The 16,791-nt window shown below is 42.2% G+C and overlaps 3 protein-coding genes and 1 long non-coding RNA gene across 34 annotated transcripts in view; 2 read left to right on the forward strand and 2 right to left on the reverse strand.

The window, feature by feature from the left end:
- Window positions 1-16,791, forward strand: part of LOC114641392 (C-type lectin domain family 5 member A-like) — a 1,576,682-nt gene that overhangs the window by 1,369,599 nt on the left and 190,292 nt on the right. The window lies entirely within an intron of this gene.
- LOC127527373 (lectin BRA-2-like) overlaps window positions 1-16,791 on the reverse strand; it is a 404,208-nt gene that overhangs the window by 93,167 nt on the left and 294,250 nt on the right. The window lies entirely within an intron of this gene.
- The window catches only part of LOC114641385 (B-cell differentiation antigen CD72-like), a 228,270-nt gene that overhangs the window by 93,167 nt on the left and 118,312 nt on the right, over window positions 1-16,791 (reverse strand). The window lies entirely within an intron of this gene.
- LOC114641374 (uncharacterized) overlaps window positions 2,154-16,791 on the forward strand; it is a 90,759-nt gene continuing 76,121 nt past the window's right edge. Inside the window, exon 1 of the long non-coding RNA XR_007934712.1 lies at window positions 2,154-2,274. This is a non-coding gene — a long non-coding RNA (uncharacterized LOC114641374). The remainder of the gene's footprint in view (window positions 2,275-16,791) is intronic.

A 16,791-nucleotide genomic window follows, 5' to 3' on the forward strand; every position in this document is an offset into this window, starting at 1 on the left:
GTCATAGAGTAACAATAATCTCATTCGTTGAAATTCTGAATTAGCCAATACTATCCACTTGCACTTAGTTATCCCGCCTTCAGATCCGCCCATAATGTCTCCGGTCTGCTGTCCTGCGGCTCGACTCACTAAGGAGTTGCTTTTTGTATTCTGTGCAAACCCGAGTTCAAGTCGGATTAAAGAGTCGCCTGAATCAAAAAGGTAAAGAATGATGTATTTATATCGTAATTCGACGAAATAACTTTGAGAGATACTGTGCAAGGATCGCATAAGAGATCTGTTCGGGAATCTTCCCCACTTAGAATCGCCGTCAAAATGCGATGACTATTTTGAGGAAGGCAGCTCACATATTTACAATATTTCGTCTTGTATTCATTGCCATTTGACGTCCATGAATCCCACCATTGAACAGGGTGATAACAAACTCACTGTGGCAGATCAGGTTGAATTCGCTGTGCTGCACCCAAACATTCAAAGGTGTCAATCCGGAGCAGATCGGTCACCGGCACACCGCAGACACACAGACAGACACACACGGGACACTCCGAGGTGAGCATTGTAAGTATTAAGCGATCCACATTCTGTAGTGGAAATCTACTGTACTGTACTGTATATGTAAAGTGTGAATAAAAGTACGTGCTGCCCAACTGATTACAAGTGACATTCAAACAGAAAGAGCAGCCAGTGTGGACGCCTTTGTGGTGAAAAGAGAACTCGGCGATTTTTACGCAGGTCGGCATTAAAGATCCTCTTGTGTGCGGCAGCGGCAGTTGAGATGAACACATCTGGACCTGCTGGCATAAAAGCGTCTGACTTTACCAGCAGCAGTAAGTCGTCTTACTCACAGCACAGCATATAAGAAAACAAGGCCTTAAATAAAAATGACAGTTCTCCTGTCTGTATCATTCCTAACCAATCTTCCAGTTACAGAAGCACAATCCCAGTCACTAACACATTTATCGTGTCGCTCCCCCCATTAACAATCAAACTGAGAAGAGATTCCACCCGATTCATTTAATATTTCATAATTTAAACCCGAAATCATCACCCATAACAACAACTGAAATCGTCACTCAAATGATGTGCTTAGTTATACACGTGAAACGAGATGCCCATTTACATTTGATCTCTTTACTTGGGGTGTGTGCCCCCTGGCCGCCTATGGCGACCCAACCCCCCTTGGATCGCTCGCCTCGCTCGCTATCGGTCCACGGTGGACTTGTCCGTTAAATGGGGGGGCTCTTTTTGCAACCTTTCATACACGGAAGAAGCAAACCCGTGGTCTCCTTATTACACTCCGCTGTGCTGCACCGCCGACACCCCTCAACTGAACACTGCTACTCTTGGCGGAGTGATGTACATATATAACGGTTTTGTTTTTATGGATGCACGTTAAATGACTTGTAGTGACACGAGAGTATTCGATGTTGTATTTTCCTAATGAAGACGAAAAAATTATATATTGATACATGACGTACGGTTCTGAAGAAAAATGAGGGTTGCATGGAAACGTTGCACGATTTAGCTGAAATTTTTTATACATAAAGGGTAGTTAAATTAATGATAGGCGGCAAAGAAGGGATATTTATGAGAAGAGAGTATTACAGTGGTAGAGCATTCTACCAGTCAGCACCTGTACGATGTATAATTTATATGTTTCTTGTCACTAAGTATTATGAGTCAAGTCAAGTCAAGTCAAGTCAACTTTATTTATAAAGCACTTTACATACAACAGCCGCTGACCAAAGTGCTGAACATAGGCTAAAATAAATTTTTAAACAAAAACAAAAATAATAAAAACAAAATAATAAATAAGTAAAATAAAATACAATAAATGAAACTAATTAAAACATAGTAAACACAACTAAACAGAGTTAAAACAGAGTAAAATCAACTGCTCACACAGGATCAAACGCCAATCATTTAAAATGTATCGACCATCCACAAACATTCCTTTCGCCTTACAATTCTGTCGAGCTTTTGAACTCTGCTGATGTCACATGTACATCAAACGGAGCTCAATGAATAAGGATTCGAAGAGCCGAGCAGTCGATAATATCCACTTGACTGCGCATGTGTCAGTGACGTCATAGCCTTAGCGAGCCTCAGAATCACGTGACGGGCGCATTTCAAACAGGCCTTTAAGCGGCGTCGCTTCGAAAACACCACACGGTGTCAGTAGCGACCAGCCCACCACCACCACCACCAGCTCGTATACATGTGTGTCAGATCGTCTGCGGCGGCGTTTAAATGACAAGACAACTCGGGAAAGAGGTGAGTCACAGGTGTTGTGGTGAGGCGGAAGTTAACGCCCAAGTTTTACTTACCAGTAGACGAACAGAAATCCCACTTTGTGAATGTGAGGCTGCGGGTCTGTGTGAACAAGGGCTGTGTGGCTGCCGTGAAAGGACCCAGGGCTGGGGAGTGGTTGTGGTTTGGGTACTGTTAGGTTTGAGATAAGCGATTCAGAGGACAACCTTTATCACTCATCTATCTATCTATCTATCGATCTATTTATTATATAGTGCCTTTCATATCTATCTATCTATCTATCTATCTATCTATCTATCTATCTATCTATCTATCTATCTATCTATCTATCGTACTGTGACATCCGATCAATGAATTGCTTGCCCCCCGGTGAAGTTTTGGGCGCCGGGATACGTCAATATTCGATAGCACAGGGGCTGTAGTAGCCGTGAACCTTCCCGAAGGTGTTCCGGTGGTGTGCTTGTCAATTAAGATTCGGCGCCTCGTTAAGTGACTTTAGGAGTTTAGGGACATTTCTGCATATGTGAGCGTCATCTCTGATCAGCCCGTCGCCCACTCGACACTCTGGCGCCTCTTTCTACCGTACCGTGTCCTTTACGGTCCACCTTATCAAGACCTGCGTTATAAAAGAAACGAAATTACATTTCAAACTCATAAAATACCATTCTGCAAATTCAAATACCCTCATTCATGTGTCTTTGAATGTGTATATATATTGGTGATCCTGGTCTGGATTAAATGGGTTACAAAATGACACCAGTTACTGTAACGCTATGCGGTGTGTGGTAGCGCTGACTCGATGGATTCCAGCTGATTTAATGCTCTTTTAGCAGCTTGTTTTCCTTAAATACACTGGTGAGTCGAATTGACCTGGTCAGTCAGTGAAAGGTGCCATGGCCGGACTGAGATTAAAATTCAGGCCAGGAGTCATGATGATGTCATTTTGTAAGAATTAAACGGGTGGAAATGGTGAGCTTCATTCGGCTGAATGGCCTGTTCTTGTCCAGATTGTTCTAATTTTCTAAATCTGACTTGATGAATCTCACACCCATCCATGCCATAGCATAGGTGTACAAAATACACCCAAATCCACGCTATACAAAAGATGGCTTACCTTCACCCAGAAAACCTGCAGGTGGCACAGGAGTTCACTGTCAAGTCCAAGAAGAATCTCCCTCTCTACTAACATGAGCATAATGACCTTAAGGAACTCCTGTATAACAGAAGTCCTCAGTTCGCTCTTCACAAGCTTCAGTGTGAAAAAGCCACTTTTGTCACAGACAAGGTCAGCAAGAAGTTGTAGCCAAAGCAAAAGACCTGATGGGCTTCAGTCCAGAGGTTGTCCTCCTTTCCAGTTACACAGCAGCATATGGCACAGGTTTCTGCTCATTGACTCCAAGTTCTCATCAGAATCCCAAGGATTGTCATCTGATCCCGTGTGCTGCTCCTTCCCTGGCCTCACACAATAGCCACCCAAAGATCATTTTTCAGCCTCTCCCAGTGTGTTGCCAAGCTCGTTACTTGTGCCTGTAAGGTCCCAGCACAGTTTAGCGAGAGACCATTTTGTTGTATTTCAGCATCATTTTTAGGGTCCATGAAGACAAAATCAGAACACAGATCTGCATATGCTGTGAAGCGCTTTTCTAAAGGTGACACTACATTGTGATTTCTTTTCTCCTCTCTATAAACACGTGAACTGCGGGGTTTCACTTCATGACGATAGGGCTATGTACGTACAGTTCTGTCTTATTTTTCATCCACCTGCCATTCTCTCTGTACCTGACTGACACTGGACTGTCACCTCTGCGTCATAAATGCAAACAGCTGATGCTCTCCACCTTATGTTGAAAAGTTTTTATTTGTTATTTATTTATTTTTTAAATCTAACAAATGGGTAGGCATGCTAAAACCTATATGGTGGATAGCCTTGTTTGAGCTGTAATAATAAGTAGTAATAATAATAGATTGATAGAATTTACTTGTCCCCAGTAATAATAATAATAATAACAATAATAATTGTATCTACATTTCAAGTGCAAAGTGCTTTCTAGATTACAAGATAATAAAATCAGACATCCATACAATCCCACCCAAGCCATCCTTTTACATGATATGAATAAAAACATCAGAGCACAAGATTTTTAAATGAATGAGCCAGAAATAAATCCTATAAAGTGCAATTCTACAGCATCGCTGCACCCAACATAAAACAGAGAAACGTGGTGCGTTAATCTAAAAGCAGTAAAGCATTTTTAGGTGGAGGCCATCTTCTAAAGGCGAGTTTTGGGGAGGTGAGTCTGCCGTGTATTTAAATCAAGTCTACTAGTGGTCATGAAAATGACTGATCCTCATATAGACGGATGTTTCTGTGTGACAGTCTTGTAAAGATTCACTGATGTTCAGAACACTTTGTGCCAAAACAGGTTTAGTTGTACAATAACGGTCATTATAAAGCCATTTTATTTGCTTGCTAACAAGTAAACTTGTGGGGAGGCTATACACCCGAGTATAATTATTAAATGTTCGCTGTGATGTGCTGTCGTTATCTCTAATTGACACCATTGCAGATTTAAGTGCCTTTTGCAGTATCGACATGTAGGGCTTTTTTCTTTTCTTTTTTCTTCCACTTTTTCAGCTCCCGCTGACCACTTCTCTGCTTTGTCTGTCCTTTCAGTTCACTGTGATGCTCTCCCAAGTATGTTTGGTGTTGTGTTCAGGTTTTGGAGATATAAGAAAACATTGTGCAGGGTGCAGGCCAAATCCTTTAAAAGACATGGCCAGGCTGTTGGATTTTTTTGCCCCGAGCCTCCTGATGGGTAGTCTGGGCCTGTAAGGTGCCCTGTGATGAACTTTATGTTTGCCTTATCCCTTTTGCTGAAGACAAACTCGAAACAGCAGGTTTAAACGAGTCAGAAAATGGATGCAAGTCTTCATATTCAGCTGCGTTGGAGGACTGCCCAGGCACTGAAGCTGTCAATGGACTGAGTTCAGTTTGGCTCTAGAACCTTCTCGGTCCATTTCAGGGTTGTGTGGGCTAAAGGCCGTCTGGCCAGGATTGGGCCAAAGGCTGACAACAGGACTGGACAGGACTCTAGTCAGTCACAGGGACCACTCACTCACTCGCACACTCACACACATATAAACATACACATCATAGTCACACACAGTGACAGAGTGCAATTGCCAAGTCTTGTAACTTAAATTAAAATAAAAGTTGTAATTCTTTGTTTGCTTCAGCAAGTCTGGACATTATAACTTTCATGAAATGGGACCTTCAAAGCTGTTCATTCATGCAGTTATGACAAATATTAGGGAATAACAGACGTGAAAGATGAACATAATTACAATGAGTAACCATTACTGGTAACAGCTGAGTGTGGCACTCTGATGGTAAAGTAGGGTTAGGGTGACTAGGCTTACAGAGTCCCAACTTGGGACACATGTGCAGCATGTACAGTATGTCGCGCGTAAAGGCTCATTTGTTTAATGCATTTCTTCATCATCATCATCATCATCATCAGAGAGGGATCAGGGCACAGAAAAAAACGAAAAAACAAAACACTTTGAGAAGTAAACCCATCTGATGGTACACAAGGCCTGAAGTGGAAACAGATAAATGGCACCACACCGACTGGTTTTATGTGCTTCTTGGTTCTCCTCGCCATGCTGGTCCTAATCAAGCTGGGATCCCCCTTGGAGTTTTGTGTGCACCGTTGTAAATGTATTGTGATGGCTTTTGAAATGAAATGTAAAACTTTACGAGATGAGTGGCCTGTTAAAACTGGGACATTTTGGTATTCTTCAGTTATTTATTGGGATGCAGACCTTGTCGAGAGGTTTACTTACCTTGGCAGTGACATTCATGTCTCTGGTGACTCTTCCTATGAAGTCAGTAGACAGATTGGGACAGCATGGGGGGTCATGAGGTCGCTATAAAGGAGTGTGTGGCGCTCCTGATATCTATGCAAAAGGACGAAGGTCCAAGTCTTTAGAGTCCTGGTGCTTCCTATCGTGCTATATGGTTGTGAGACATGGACGCTATCCAGTGACCTGAGACGTAGACTGGACTCCTTTGGTACTGTGTCTCTCTGGAGAATCCTTGGGTACCGTTGGTTTGACTTTGTGTTGCTCATGGAGTCCCGAATGAGGCCCATTACCTGCATTTTGAGGGACCGTCAGTTACGGCACTACGGCCATCTGGCGCGTTTCCCCGAGGGTGAACCGGCTCGTAAGATCCTCATTTTTGGGGACCTGAGTGGCTGGACCAGGCCAAGGGGACGCCCACGTAACACCTGGGTTCGGCAGATAGAGGGTCATTTCTGGATGGTAGGACTGGACTGCGTGTCTGCCTGGGGGACTGCAGACCGGGATCTCGAGTTGTTTCGTCATGTAGTGAGTGCGGCAACGGGCTGTACCAGTGCATGCTCCCCAACTTGACTTGATACCATGAAATCAGGACTGTCTCTGCCATTGGGAGTGTATCATTTATATAAAAAGTCAATGAAATAGTGAATCGTTATAGAATGAGAACTAGGGGGCTTTGCCCCCTGCTCACTTCGCTCGCCAACCCCTGGTCTTGGGTAACCCGAAACAGATTTGAAAGAGATTACTGTCTGTCTTGGTAACTGTGACATATGTATCATGTTCACCGTCACGACATCTGTAGGTCTATGTAATATATGTAAATGACAATAGCAGTGTAATTGTTATGTTATGTAAGTACAGAATGTCTTTGAGTTTGTGTAGATCTATGTATGAGATATATTGGAGTGTAAAGGTGTAGATGACGTACAAAGGATATCTTCATACACCACATTTGTAGTAAAGATGGCGTGTTGTCCTTGAATGAGTTTTCCTTGGTATGGAGTTATTATAATCTTGACGTTAACGTCACATGCATGCCGAACTCTTGAGAAGGCCACATAAAGTTGTCCATGTCTAAATATAGGTTTAGAGAGGAAAAGGCCGACTCTGTCCATGGTCCGTCCTTGGGATTTGTTGATTAGGTATATGTTGTGTTCTGCTAGTAATATGGACAATTGCACTTACTGTTAAAATTACCTATTTCCGTTAGTTGAAGTCTTTCGTTTCTGAGCCGTGGCTCCTTCGCTTGCGGTGTATAGGCGCATGCGCCCTCCGTACTATCTCCTGTTTGACTATGCTGTGTTTTGTGGACGTTTGGGGACTCCGTACTTTCTCTGGTTTGACTGTGGGGCGGGACGCAGAAGCCTCTTCTGTTTGTGTTTTCTGTGAGTACTTATAGTATTGTATTACTGTAATGTGATTCACATATGCTGTGGAGTCCGTATCTTCAGGGGCTTCTGTACTATCTCGGGTGTTTGCTTGCGGTGCTTTCGAAGCGCGTTGTAGGCGCTTGCACCTTCCGTACTATGTCGGGTTTGACTATGCTGTGTAGTGTGGACGTGTAGGGTTCTGTACTCTCTTGAGAGGGCTACATACAGTTGTCCATGTGTAAACTCTGTGTTATTTGAGAACCGCGTTGTAGGCGCCTGTGTTCAATGTTTTTTTCCAGGCGGGCTCGTTTTTGTATCTCCGTCAGTTGAGCTCTTTCTTTCTGGAGCCGTGCCTGCTTTGCTTGCGACATTTCAGACGCGCGTTGTAGGCGCGTGTTTATGCTTGGGGTGTGTTAGAAGCGCGTGGACCATGCTGTGTAGTGTGGACGTTTAGTTCAGAAGCGCGTTGTAGGCGCCTGCGCCTTTCGTACTTTCCTGCGCCTTCTGTACTATCTTTGTGGACCTTTGGGGCCTCCGTAGCCTCTTCCGTTTGACTCTGGGGTGCAGCGCAGAATCCTCTTTTTTGTGTGGCTGTGTCGTTAGTCGTTAGCTAATGGCGCGTTGTTGCTTCATGTCTTATTCATGTTAGTTGAGCTCTTCGTTTTTGAGCCGTGACTCCTTCGTTCGCGGTGGATCAGACTTCGCTTGCGGTTTATGAGACGCGTGCTGTGGGCGCCTGCGCACTATGTCTCCTGGGTCCATCACCGTGTACCTGCGTCTGTGCCTTCCGGTTTACCATTCTCGGTTAGTAATATGGATAATGGAGGTGTCAGGTTTGTTTAGTATAAAGGTAGCTCTGAGTAAATGTTCATTTGTTCTGTGCATAACCGCTTACACCACAGGGTCCTTTTCAGATAACCTTTTTTTTTTCTTTGCTTGTATTTTATCCATTTATGGTTAAGAAGATCAATTAACTTGCCTGTTATGAGTTTTGGGGGACTGACGTGCTGATGCCTTTGTTCTCTTCTGCTTATTTCTCAAGTTCCGCAAGCTCAGGCAGCGTCCCGTATGTGCTCAATCAGCGAATGGCAGACGACTTTCTACCCACACACGCAGTCTGCTGGTGCTTCATGAATTTTTACTGGGAGACTATTTGCCATCAGTACCAGCTACTGAAGTTGAAAAGCTGCAGATTATACAAAATATACAAGTTGTTGTAACTGCTGTCAAGATGAAGTTGATGCAGTAATTTGTAGATGAAGTCACATAAAACGTTTCTTTTTTTTAAGATGGATGAGTTCACAAATTCGCCAGTGCATTTCAAAAGGAAATTTTGTGTACAGTGCAATGTGTTTTTTTTTTTGTTTTGTTCTTTATTTCGCCTTATACAATTTCTTGTATTAGACATTTGGTAGTTTTCGCATACCCCTTGGGGTCAGAGCGCAGGGTCAGCCATTGTACAGCGCCCCTGGAGCACTTACAGGTTAAGGGCCTTGCTCAAGGGCCCAGCAGAGCAGTGGCCTTTTTTTGGCAGTGACGGGGATTCGAACCGGCAACCTTCGGGATACCAGCGCGGATCCTTAGCCTCAGAGCCACCACTCCGCCCAATATCTCAATGAAAACTGAACTGTCTCAACACATTTCTTTGAAGAATAAGCATGGCACATATTAGGGTAACTAGTCCATGGAGGGCTGATTTGTTTCAGACAGACATGGGCTGTCACAATGGGTGCTCCATGCATTATATGAAAGTGTACCTAAAAATGGATGGATGATAGGATATAAATAAAATATAAGAAAAGAATAATGAGGAACACAAATGCATGAAGCCCTTGGGTCCTAGTGAAGGTGCCATCTGTTTGGAGTCCACACGGCTTCTCTCTCTAAGGTTTAGCACCCTCCTGGAGCGATGAGTCCCGATCAGCTGAACACGAGTGTGTAGGGATGTCCTACGATGAACTTGTGTTCCATTCAACATTGTCACATGTTTTATTATGAATTTAAATTAAGAGATTTTGGGTTTGGGATGGAAGTGCCTCCTTGTTCACCCTGCTGCCAGATGTAACACAGAGTGTGTTTGACGAGCTCAGGATAAGCCGTGTTTAGTTCACCATTAGACGAGAGCAGAGGTAAAGCAGGGGGTGTTTGAAGCACTGGACTTGTGAATGACGGGCAGAGGGTGAGCAGTGTGTCATTGTCCATTTTAATTGAAATCTACAAACCTGAGAGCTTTTGACTTTGTGATGACAGTGTCTTCTGGTCCACAGGACTGCATGTAATGGAGCCACATGCGTGTCCATCCCGGGTTATGACGAGCGTCACATAAACAGAATTTAGGCTACCGTTAGGCGAGGAAAGTGGACATAAAGCTTGTGACTTTTGAGAGCCTGTGCTTGTTAGCAAGTAGGCAAAGCACCTCAGGCTGACAGAGGGAGCCGACCTCACACAAGCAGGCCAGGTGGGACGTCTACAGCTTGTTCATTTTCATGCTTTTATGTTCTCCCTTTAATCATTCAGAATTGAACGAAGGAGGCACATGTCATTGAAAGGATCGACGGGCCTTTTGGGCTCAATGATCTTTTCTTGTCAAAATGGTTGTATTGTTCTAACACACAAACTCCATTCTGGGGACCCACTGTGGCTGCAGGTTTTTGTTCCAAACAAATTCACAATCGGTGACAACAACTGGTCACCCTGATCACATTTAATTAGCTAGTATATATTATTTTCCTCTTTTCTTATTCTACATTCAGGAATGCACTGCAACGTGATTTTTACATTTATAAGACAATTAGAAATATTTCTATTTTTGCTACAGATTTAAATGCTTTACTCTCTTTTGTTGACTTCATTCTATTTTGCTCTTTCTCTGTGCAGTTTGCTCCCTTCATTGTGTCTTAATAATGACAGTTAAAAACGAGCAGAGCAGACACCACGGCAAACAGCACTGAATCACGAAAGGCTGCAACTACGTTAGTGTCAGCCCAGTAATTAGTAAGTAATGGAGTAATTAAACAAGTAGAACACCTGGACAAGTAGAATGAAATGGTAAGAAGAAAGAAAAACACACTTTTCACATCTAACTGCTTAGTACATTTTAATACTTTTTTTTTTTTTTTTTAAACCAAATTTAGTTTTCAAATTTCAGTGCTGCTTCCAAAACACAGAATCTGGGAAATAACAGTTCACTTAATTAGCCCAGGAGTCCAATTAAAAACAAAAATTATCCCTAGTGTGTGCTTGGTGTGTTTGTGTGTGTGTGCCCTGCGGTGGGGCTGGTGGCCTGTCCAGGATTTGTTCCTGCCTTGTGACCTGTGATGGCTGGCATTGGCTCCAGCAGACCCCCGTGACCCTGTGTTAGGATATAGTGGGTTGGATAATGGATGGATGGAAAACATGGACCTGGCAACACTGGTCAGCTGATGTACCATTTTGAAAATAAACTCTGGATAGTTTTACCATCACAGATAGACAGATGAAAAGCACTATATAAGATAGAGATAGACAGAACTTTATTTGTCAGTGTATCATTGATCATGTTATTAAAGTCAATACTGTTGCCCTGTAGAAGTGCATACAACAACAACCACATTTATTTATATATCACATTTTCATACAAAAAGTAGCTCAAAGTGCTTTACATAATGAAGAAAAGAAAAATAAAAGACAAAATAAGAAATTAAAATAAGGCAACATTATTTAACATAGAAAAGGAGTAAGGTCCGATGGCCAGGGTGGACATAAAAAAACAAAAAAAAAACTCCAGAAAGCTGGAGAAAAAAATAAAATCTGCAGGGGTTCCAGGCCATGAGACCACCCAGTCCCCTCTGGGCATTCTACCTGACATAAATGAAATAGTCCTCTTTGTAGTTAGGATTCTCATGGAGTCACTTGATGGTGATGGTCATACAGACTTCTGGCTTTTAATCCATCCATCATTGTTGGAACATCATAGTACTTAGAGTAGATGGTGGTGGTGCAAGCCACCACCAAAAGGACACCAGAAAAGGAAACAGAAGAGAGAGTAGGGGTTAGTACAGATTTTAGAGCCACCATGAATAGTTATTATAATGAATTGGATATACAGAGTATCAGGATTAAATGACAGTGAAGTTAGAACATTAGAACACTCTAGACGAGAACAGGCCATTCAGCCCAACAAAGCTCGCCAGTACTATCCACTTATTTCTTCCAAGAAAACATCAAGTCGAGTTTTGAAAGACCCTAACATCTTACTGTCTACCACACTACTTGGTAGCTTATTCCAAGTTTCTATCGTTCTTTGTGTAAAGAAAAACTTCCTAATGTTTGTGCGAAATTTACCATTAACAAGTTTCCAACTGTGTCCCCATGTTCTTGATGAACTCATTTTAAAATAACAGTCTCGATCCACTGGAGTAATTCCCTTCATAATTTTAAACACCTCAATCATGTCCCCTCTTAATCTTCTTTTGCTTAAACTGTAAAGGCTCAGCTCTTTTAATCTTTCCTCATAATTCAACCCCTGTAGCCCTGGAATCAGCCTAGTCGCTCTTCTCTGGACCTTTTCTAGCGCTGCTATGTCCTTTTTGACCAAAACTGCACACAGTACTCAAGATGAGGCCTCACCAGTGCATTATAAAGGTTGAGCATAACCTCCTTGGACTTGTACTCCACACATCAAGGCGCTATATATCCTAACATTCTGTTAGCCTTCTTAATGGCTTCTGAACACTGTCGGGAAGTCGATAGCTTAGAGTCCACTATGACTCCTAAATCCTTCTCATAAGGTGGACTCTCGATTTTCCGACCGCCCATTGTGTATTCAAACCTAACATTTTCACTTCCTATGTGTAATACTTTACATTTACTGACATTAAATTTCATCTGCCACAAATCTGCCCAAGCCTGTATGCTATCCAGGTCCTTCTGTAATGATATAACGGATTCCAAATTATCTGCTAATCCACCTATCTTGGTATCATCTGCAAACTTAACCAGCTTGTTACTTATATTACTATCTAAATCATCCATATTACTAAACGAGAATGGTAAACCGGATGGACGCAGGGACATGGGCCGTGGACGCAAAAGATGTAGTGCGCAGGCGCCACACAAAGCCCTCCTCCAAGCACCGGAAACTGAGAAATGATATGCCGCGCCCATAGCAACAGACCCATGCAACAAAGCGCCACACGAAGGCCATACCACACGAAACAGGACACACAAAAAAGAGGATTCAGACCCACGACACACAAAGCACCCCTCCACTAACAGAAATAAAAAATGAGGCAATGCGCCCCTCAAAAAAAACGCACGACAACACACGATGTCATACATAGACAACAAGAGACCAGACTACAATACATATACAGGCACGATACCTGATGGGTAATAACACGAAGAAACGAAATGTCCCTATTAAACATACGTCATCTGCACACCTTCAAACTACACACCATAGGTGAATCTCATTACAATGATGCACAATTAACCGTACAACCACAGAAAAGGCTCCATATTAACAGTGAGTGTGATCCTCCTTATTACTTATCCATATTACTAACGATAAAGAACAAACAAGTCATGATTTCACGATCACGGCTACAAAACGATACGTCTCGAGTAACGGGACCACAAACATGTACCCGCATGAAAAAAAACAATAAACGTCAGTGCCTACAACGTGCTTCTGAAACCAATGAACAAAACATGTCTCGGATCCAAAAACGCAAGGCTCAACTAACACAATTACAGAAACGAGCCCAGATGGACAGACTCAATGAACGTAGACACATGCAGCGCGCGTCTCAAAGTGTTGAAGCGAAGTGGGCACGGGTTCAAAAGGAAAGAGCTCGAGTCACAGAGATACAAAAACCTGAGCAAGGAGACAAAATAAATAAACGCAGACGTCTAAAACGCTCATCTCAAATGCCGGAAAACAAGCAGGCGAGGCTCCAAAAAGAGAAACCTCGACTGACCGAGATACAAAACCGGACACAGAAAAGGCTCCATATTAACAGTGAGTGCGATCCTCCTTATTACTTATCCATATTACTAACGATTAAGAACATACAAGTCATGAATTCACAATCACGGCTACAAAACAATATGGCTCGAGTAACGGGACCACAAACACGAACCCGCGACACACACAATGAATGTAGACGCATGCAGCGCGCATCTCATAGTGCTGAAGCGAAGCAGGCATGGGTTCAAAAGAAAAGAGCTCAAGTCACAGAGATACAAAAACGGGAGCGACGGGACAAAATAAATGAACGCAGACGTCTACAATGCACGTCTGAAATGCCGGAAAACAAGCAGGCCAGGCTCCAAAACAACAGTTAATTATCGCATCAGCTACAACCACAGTGGCAGCTAATTTGTTAATAAATGGTCGCACATGTCACTCCTTATTCAAAATACCGGTCCCAATCACAGAAACATCGCTATCCACTATAAAAATGAACATTAACAATGCACGTGACATCCGTCTTGCAAAACTGTTAATTATAGATGCATGTACAATGGCATCCACTCACTTACTCAACACCATTGATAAACTTCTACAAACGTTGATAAATAATAATATTCCCTTTGGAGGAAAGGTATTTCTATTAGGAGGAGATTTTAGACAGTGCTTACCTATTGTTCCATATGCCGTGCACTCAGCTATTGTTCAGTTCACCTTAAAATACGCGGACAATTGGCATTGCTTTCAAAAGATACACTTGGTAAAAAACATGTGATGTCCACATCCACAATATAACAATTGGTTATCACAACTGGGACATGGGACACTCACCAATACAGATGGACTTCACCCAGATGTTATTACAATTTCTGAAGCCTTTATCTGCAACAACTTAGTTACGGAGATATTTGGAACAGCAATCTCATTAGACCAAATACCCCTTTTAACACAACAGACTATATTATGTCCAAAAAATATTAATGTTTCTCACATAAATAACCAAGTCATTGCATTACTTCCTGGAGAGGCACAGCTCTTTCTAAGCTCTGACAAAGTTCACTCTGATGACGACAATGGCCATCTTAATTTACCCTTAGAATATTTGAACACTATTAACTCAGCCGGATTACCACAACACAATCTTAACCTTAAAATCGGAACAATATTCATGCTATTAAGAAACCTTAACACTAAACAGGATTTATGCAATGGTACACGTTTAGTCGTCAACACCATGACACACAATGTTATTGAAGCAAAAGTTCTTACAGGGTCACATGCTAACAATACTGTTCTGATTCCTAGAATTAACCTTACAAGTTCTGACCTAGAATTACCTTTTACACTTAAACGGCGACACTTCCCCATTAAACCTGCATTTGCCATGACCATCAACAAATCACAAGGACAAACCATGGACAAGGTTGACATCTACCTCTCTGAGCCCGTATTTAGATATGGACAACTTTATGTGGCCTTCTCACGAGTTCGCCATTCATCTGACGTTAAAGTTAAGTTTATAAATGATCCATGCCAAGGAAAACTCATTCAAGGACAAGACATCATCCCCAACACCAGGGGTTGGCGAGCGAAGCGAGCAGGGGGCAGAGCCCCCTAGTTTATATATATTAAAAATAGCAGCGGCCCTAGCACTGACCCCTGTGGAACACCACTCTTAACATCAGCCAGTTCTGATGAGGTTCCTCGCACCATCACCCTCTGCTTCCTGTGTCTGAGCCAATTCTGCACCCATCTACAAACATCACCCTGAACTCCCACCTCTTTTAATTTGATGCCCAACCTCTCATGTGGCACCTTATCAAATGCTTTCTGAAAGTCCAGATAAGTAATATCATAAGCTCCACTTTGATCGTATCCTTTTGTTGCCTCCTCATAGAATTCCAGCATGTTAGTAAAACACGACCTCCCTTTTCTGAACCCATGCTGACTGCTTAGAATAACTCCTGTTCTTGCCAGGTGTTGCTCGATCTTATCATTAATAATTCCTTCCATTAATTTTCCTGTGATGCATGTTAAGCTTACTGGCCTATAGTTGCTTGGATCTGCCCTGTCACCCTTTTTATATAATGGGATGGTATTTGCCATTTTCCAGTCCTTCGGAATCTCTCCAGTGCGCAGTGACTTCCTAAAAATATGTGTCAAGGGTTTATATATGTACTCACTAGCCTCCTTAAGAACTTGAGGGTAAATATGATCTGGTCCTGGTGATTTGTTTGATTTCATCTTATTTAATCTGAGCAGTACTTCTCCCTCTACAATTTCCAAATCCCTCAGTACCTCCTTAGTAGTCCCTGTTACCTCTGGGAGGTTATCCACTTGCTCACTTGCTATTAATTCCAAATTTAGGGATGTATCTGTCCTGCATTACATGTAAAACATTTTTAAACCTGTTCCACTGCTCCTCAACTGTCTCCACACTTAAAAGCTTATCCCAGTGTATCCTACTTAGACTTTGTCGCATCTGCTCAAAATTAGCCCTACCAAAGTTCAACTTAACAATTTTAGTCTTTGCATCTGCACTCTTACAAAATACTGAGAATTGTATTACATTATGGTCACTTGACCCTAGTGGTTCAATCACCTCTACACCCTCAATTCTATCCTGATTATTACAAAATACTAAGTACTAATACTAAATAAGTTATGAGAAGGCCATGTTACAGTAATGTGTTTTCAGTAGTTTTTTAAAGTGCTCCACTGTATCAGCCTGGTGAATTCCTACTGGCAGGCTATTTCAGATTTTAGGTGCATAACAGCAGAAAGCCGCCTCACCACTTCTTTTAAGTTTTGCTCTTGGAATTCTAAGGAGACACTCAGTTGAGGATCTGAGGTTGCGATTTGGAATATAAGATGTCAGACATTCCAATATATAGGATGGGGCGAGATTATTTAAGGCTTTATAAACCATAAGCAAAATTTTAAAGTCAATCCTGAATGACACAGGTAACCAGTGTAGTGACATCAAAACTGGAGAGATGTGCTCAGATTTTCTTTTCCTGGTAAGGATTCTAGCAGCTGCATTCTGCATTCGTTTCAAACGCTTTATTTCTTTTTTGGGTAGTCCTGAGAGGAGTGCGTTACAGTAATCTAGTCGACTGAAAACAAACACGTGAACTAATTTCTCAGCATCTTTCGATGATATAAGAGGTCTAACTTTTGCTATGTTTCTTAAGTGAAAAAATGCTGTCCTAGTGATCTGATTAATATGCGATTTAAAATTCAGATTACAGTCAATGGTTACCCCTAAGCTTTTTACCTCCATCTTGACTTTTAATCCTAATGCTTCCAGTTTATTTCTAATAGCCTCATTAT

Source organism: Erpetoichthys calabaricus, chromosome 4, assembly GCF_900747795.2.
Source record: "Erpetoichthys calabaricus chromosome 4, fErpCal1.3, whole genome shotgun sequence".
NCBI lineage: Eukaryota > Metazoa > Chordata > Cladistia > Polypteriformes > Polypteridae > Erpetoichthys > Erpetoichthys calabaricus.